We start from the raw sequence: 6,799 nt of genomic DNA on the forward strand, positions 1-6,799 counted from the left end.
CTATTATGCTGTTCTAAGGGACAAGTTGTGGCTGCTGAAGTGAACACGTTTAGGAGAGTGTTTCTGTATATGCTCTGGGGGCAACATGAGGCTTTACTGTTCCCTGTGAATATACGTCTGTCCAGTCCCTGTTCCTGACCCTGTCTTGTCCCACAGGCTTCCCTCACCCACTGGTCATACTCTCTAGCTGTGCCTGGCCCCATCTCCTGCATGGGCTTCAGACCCATTTCACAGCACTGTTGCTGCTGTTGGACTCCAGACCCAACTCCACACCTTGCCTCATACCTGCATTGACACCCAAGAGCAGAGGATGACCTGGGACAGAGAGGCTATCAGTCACTGCCATACCTCTGGAAAGATCTTTGTTTTCAAAGCAAACAAAACAACAACAAGAAAACAAAACATCCCACCCAACCCCAAACCTAAACCAAACAAAATCAAAACTTCATTCTCTTTTGATTGTAGAAGGAATAGCAGTCTCAATTTTTTCCTCCCATGGAAGTGCTGTATTATAAAAAGAATCATTGAGCTGCTGTTCTTGCTGCAGTTTTTTTCAGGGGAATGATGATCTTAGCACTATTTCTGCAGATCCTAGTATTGCAGGTCTGACTCACAAAGAACCTCTGTTGATACACACAGGAGCTGCAAGTCAGAACTGGAGGGTCATGGAGGAATTTTGCTATGGCAATTATTTCCATATCACTGTTGATGCCTAGGGTCAATTTCTGAAAAGTCACACTGAAAGTTTTTTATATCTTACACATGTATTAAAAACCATAGTTACTTTTCATTTTGCATACCATGGCTATACATTTAATTTCCTATTAATATACTGTACTAAAATACTGTATGCACAAGCCTACAATAATGCATCATGGTGAGCAGCATTTTAGAGGTATCACGCAATGCGCATCATAACTCAGACATGAGAAGTATGGGCAGGAGGGCTGTCGAGTCTGATGCCAGAAGTACAATGGAATGATAGAATCATTACGGCTGGAAAAGACCACTAAGATAATCTTATCCAACTGTAACAAGCAGTAGGTAACAAACTCATAGATTTGAAACATGCACAAATTGAATGGCTCAGCTCTGACACATAAAGGATGGAAACTTGTACAGGAGAGTACAGATACACTGGTACAGATACAAAGGACTGAAGATGACTTCTCGGTCTTTCAAGCGAATAGATCACCCTCCTACTCTGTTTTAGACCTAGAAAACGGAGCAATACAAAAACCAATGCCACTGTGTGAATAAGGCCTACTCTACTAAAAATGCACCAATTTAAAGGAATTTCTTAACAGTTTTATCCAACTCCTATTCTTTTGTGGAAATCTTTTTCAGATAACTTCAACAAAGCTGTAACTGACAGATAAGTCCCAAATGCCTTTCTTTGGTTTACTAAATCAGTGAAGACAGTCTAAATTTTGTAGTCACCTCACCTCAGCCAGATCTCCTCAAAGCTCTGGTTCTCAAAAGCAGATCACAAGAATCTTGCCAGATGCAACTGCACCTGAACCGCAGGTCCACGACGCAAGAAATACTCAACACACAAATATTTAGGCAAGGAGCTACATGCTAGTTTTATTCATAAAGTACTTCTCCTAAGTGCAAAATATTTTATTTTATAAATGTTAGCAAAAAGTGATAAATTTCTAACAAAACCAAGAAAACTATTTCTACTTTTATTCAATTACTCTTTTCAATGTGGAAGCTAGAGGTATGCACCACACCAACAGTTTTCAGTGTCAGTCTGGTCATTCAATAAATACATCATTCTACTTTTCCAGTCTATGTGTGACAGTGAAAAGGTTTCATATATGTACTGAAAAAATATAAGCATTTTTGCCTGTTTTTCTCAGGTTTGGAACTAGTAATCTCTACACACAAAATTCTAAATAAATTCTAAAAAATCTCGAAGTCGTGTGGAAAGGCAAGCAAGGGCAAGAATAATCACTGCACTTCTTTCACAATTTAAGTTAACAACAACAGGACAAAAAGCCTTCAGAACAACAGTGTAACCAGACAGCAAAGCAAATATGTCTAGCCCTGTGGACCAGCAGCCACAGTCCTGAACGTTAAAAGCTATGGCTGGGAGCTTGATAAAGAGTACCACTGATGCTGGTTATCTCTGACTGCATAAGAACAGTATGCAGCACATGTCCTTACAGTGTTAACTAGAGGTCCAAGCACTAGAAGATAATGGAAATTATTCTTTCTTAAATCTGAACCAGGGTCCAAATCCTCTAGATGTCTCAATGAAAGTTGCAGTGAATTTGCACCTTGTGGACATCAGACCTGATTAGACATATGCCACTGTGCAGTTGACTATGCCCCCAAAGAAGTACTGTCATCAATTTTCATCATGATAATACATAACCAAACCTTGGGCTGTTTGTTCTGAATGCTTTGGGGTTTTTCTGTTTTGTTTTGTTTTGTTTTTTGCTTTTGTAGCACTGAATCAGAATGAAGCTAATTTGCTTCCTCACAAACAATGAAATAGTTTAGTTGACTATTAATCTTCATTCACAGAGGCCCATTTTTTTCTCTCCACATTTCCACATGCTTCTGCTGCCTTGATTGTAGATACATTCATAGATCGTCTTGGGTTGGAGGAGACCTCAAAGCCCACACTGCTCCATCCCCCTGCTGTGGGCAGGGCTGCCCCCCACCAGCTCAGCTGCCCAGGGCCCCATCCAACGTGGCCTTGAGCACCTCCAGGGATGGGGCACCACAGCTTCTCTGGGCAGCTGTGCCAGTGTCTCACTGCCCTCTGAGTAAAGAAATCCCTCCTAACACTGAACCTATATATCCCTTCTTTTAGTTTAAAACCATTCCCCCTTGTCCTGTCACTATTAGTGTAAAAAGTCAGACTTCCTCCTGTTTATAAGTTCCCTTCACATACTTTAAGGCCTCAGTGAGTTCTCCCTGGAATCTTCTCATCTCCAGGCTGAACAAGCCCAGTTCCCTCAACTTTCCTTGATAAGAGAGGTGCTCCAGCCATCTGGTCATTCTAAGAGCCCTCCTTTGGACCCACTCCAAAAGCTCCACATCTTTCTTATGATGAGGGTTCTACGCATGGATGCAGTACTCCATCCAGATGGGGCCTCATGAGGACAGAACAGAGAGGGGCAATCACTTCCCTCACCCTGCTGGCCAGTCCTCTTTTGATGAAGCCCAGGATACAGTTGTCCCTGTGGACTACAAGCACACATTGCTGACTCATATCCAGCTTTTTGTCCTCTAGGACCCCCAAGTACTTTTCTGCAGAACTGCTCTCAATGAGTTCTATATCTGGGATTGCCCTGACCCAAATGCATTTGGCCTTGTTGAACCACATTAAGTTCATGTGGACTCAGTGTTCAAGCCTGTCCAGGTCCCTCTGGATGGCTTCCCTTCCTTCTACTGCTCAGCTTGGTGTCATGAGCAAACTTGCTGAGGGTACGCTTGATCTCATTGTCTATGTCACTATGTCAACTAAGATGTTGAAGAGCATGATCTGCAATGCATCTTCTGTAATCAAATTAATTTTTCACCACCAAAGAATTATGAAAAGGAGGTTCTTTCAGGAGAGAGCTTATCACCAGTGCCACAGGGAACGGTCGAATTCATCTCCCGCAAGCACAAATATTACTTCAATGAAAAGTTAGGGTTCCCAAATCTTCTGCTAACCTTGATCTCATGAAATATACTATTTTGTGCTGCTAATGATGTAGAATTTAGAGGAACCTGCTAAATTAAGGTTTAAGACAGCTGTTAAGATAGTTTCAATCTGTGAGATTGATAGTGTCACTTCCACATGGCTTTACAGAAGAGGGACTCTCTGGGAGACTTTCATTTGGATGCAGTGCCAAGATTCACTGTTGGATTTCAGCTGTAGCCTTTTTATAGTCACATATGAGACTGCTGACTGTGCTGTTTATGGCAGCCACGCATGCCTTCCAATCATATCCAGTTTCCTTTAGATCAAAGGATGGGTAATTCTCTTGAAGAAAGTCTAAAAATAAACATATCAGAGTAAATTATCAATTATTTATGCAAGTTACATTCTCTTGTTGGATGTAATTCAATCAAAACAAGCGCATCCAAAACAGAACAGCTTAGGTCCAGTATGAGCATTGAACAGCAGAATTAAAGAGCAAATATTTTTCCCCTCTGTTTGAGATACTTGACAGTGACAAAAAGGTCTAAGCATTAAAACAAAATATGCAAAGCGAACAAGGAGCCATTTACATAGGCTTGATCCCTTAGAAGTGTTGATGTTCTTTTCCTAAAGCAAAAAGTCTCAGCCTCCATTTCAGAATGCTTTTGGCAAGACTACACCCTCCTTCATAGCATCTTTGACAATTACGTAAAGAATTTATAGGAATTCTCTTGTTTCTGGTGGATATTACCAGAGCTGACTTTGCTCCATCATGTCAGGCACTGGAATGGCCTGCCCAGGGTGGTGGGGAGTTGCCATCCCTGGCAGTGTTCAAGAGGCGTCTTGAGGAGCTACGAGATATAGGTTAGAGGCTTCTGGCTGTAATGGTGATGGGAGGACAGTTGGATTAGATGATACTGTAGGCCCTTTCCAAACTTATGATTCTATGATCCTTTAGAAATGTGGGGATGAAGGGTAGATTATGAGAGTCTTTTCCAACCTAAAGTCACTAAACTATAACACAGCAACTTAACACAACTTTAGAGAAACAACAGTGACAGAAAAGCAGCAGGAATTTCTCCCTTACTTATCTTGTTACAGTACAGTAAACAAATACTTGACTTAAGGAGTAAATAAGGTAAGTACTAAGGAGTAAATAAGGTAAGACTGCAGCACTTTTCTGCCTTTCAGCATGTAAAATGATTTGTTTTAAGATCAGATTTTGTTGTTTTTTTTCTTTTAATTTCTGATGAGAAGTTTTCTCCTTCATGAACTGTGCTGTGAGTCTATTCCAGAACTCTTAAGTCTGGGCTAGAGAAGAATATCTTGCAGAATTCAAAAAGCACCTGCTACAGCCCTAGCCACAACTTACCCACTCTAATTCTGGAATAGGATTTGCAAACAGAATGAATAATGCTAATTTCCTAAAGACATCATATGGATTCACGTAAGCTGAAGAAATGGCAGAACTGTCTATATTGCTACAATGAAGTATGAGGGCTGTTCTGAAAGTAACATCTCCGATTTTACCATATTAGGCTATAATGCCAGAGGCAGATGCTGGCAGTATGGCAGAAAAGATTGAACCTGCCCACCGGCCAGTATCCCTCTACGTGTTGTTGCCATGTGACAGATGGCAGTAGAGGGGTAGTCTGACAAAATGGCATCTGTTATGTAAGTGTGGATGAAGCACAGGTGTGTAATTGAACTCTTCCGTGTGGAAAAAAACAGCACCACTCACTGACATTCATTCACTCTTGCTGAATGTTTATGGAGAGCAACGAGTGGATGTGGGCACAGTGAAGAGTGGAAGACAGTGGGTCACGACCACTGGTGCAGATTTTTACAACTGCAGCATGCAGGCTCTTGTTCATCACTGGCGAAAATGCAGATCTAATGGTGATGACTGAAGAACAGTGCTTTGTAGCTGAGAATTTGCTCTATTAAATAGTGTTGTACCCTTTGTATCAGAGCAGACTGGCTTATTCTGGTGGCTTGTAGCTGGGAGCTCTTGGGCCATCAGACAGGACAGTGGACTAGGACTCATGTCCATTGAAGCACCTGGACTTACTTGGTCTAGAAAAGAAGGCACCATGGGCAAGTACTAGTGGTCTGCTAGTACCTAAAAAGATTTTATTAAGAAGACAGAGACACACTCTTAGCAACACTGAATTGAATGTGGGAGAATGATTGATCAATGGCTTAAATAGAAATGAGAGATGGAAACTGGACTTGAGAAGAACCAGAGTTCTTCAGAGCCCCCAGAATAAACCAAGGTCTGCTCTCCTAAGCTACAAGGTGTGTACTCTCAAACCTGTTCAACTCTCCCCAGGATCTTGAGGTTCACTATTTCATAGTTGTATGGGGCTGCTGAATCACGGCCTGAACCTCTGATTAATCACCTGAGGCGAGCAATGAGTCAGCCACGGCAGCACAGGTGAAGGCAATTCACCTGTGCTGCAGGAAGGGGTGGAGCCTGGCTCCATCTCTCCTAGACCCACTTAAGAGCTGACTGCCAGTGGGGAAGGATCTCTTCTGGAGATCTGCTCCATTGGAGTCTATTTTGTGAGCCCAGGTTAGGGTAAGAGTTTTTCTTTTCCTACTCCAATATAATAATTGCATCAGCCAAGCTCCTGGATATACTATACCATCTGTATATTCATTGATTGTACGATAGTCTCTGTAAGTCATACCACCACAGAATTTCACACTCAAACCTTACTCATAAAGAGCACCAAAACCTGATGTGCTTTACTTCTGGTTGGCCTATCCAGCACCTATATCAAGAAGTTGCCCCTGATATCTATCAGAATCCCCTAGAACTGCTTCCATCTTCCAGCATGCTGCCCTTTCAAGCAGATACTGAGATAGAATTCTCCCACAAGAACCAGGTTTGTCTTCGGGAGCCTTCCCTGACGAGCCTGAATATGGATCCATCAACTTTCTCTCAACTATTTCCACTGCTTGTACTAATATATCCCCCCAATTATCTGAACAGAGATTTTTGTTCTTACCTCTGAGAGCATTAATTCTGTTGCAGTCCAACGGACTCATACCACGTTCAATATTACCATAGACATTGCTTTTCACCAGAACATCTTCTGTGAACAGATGACGAATGAGGTAGCGAGCTGACAGCTCTGGCCGAGACTT

This window comes from Meleagris gallopavo, chromosome 1 (assembly GCF_000146605.3).
Source record: "Meleagris gallopavo isolate NT-WF06-2002-E0010 breed Aviagen turkey brand Nicholas breeding stock chromosome 1, Turkey_5.1, whole genome shotgun sequence".
Taxonomy (NCBI): Eukaryota; Metazoa; Chordata; class Aves; order Galliformes; family Phasianidae; genus Meleagris; species Meleagris gallopavo.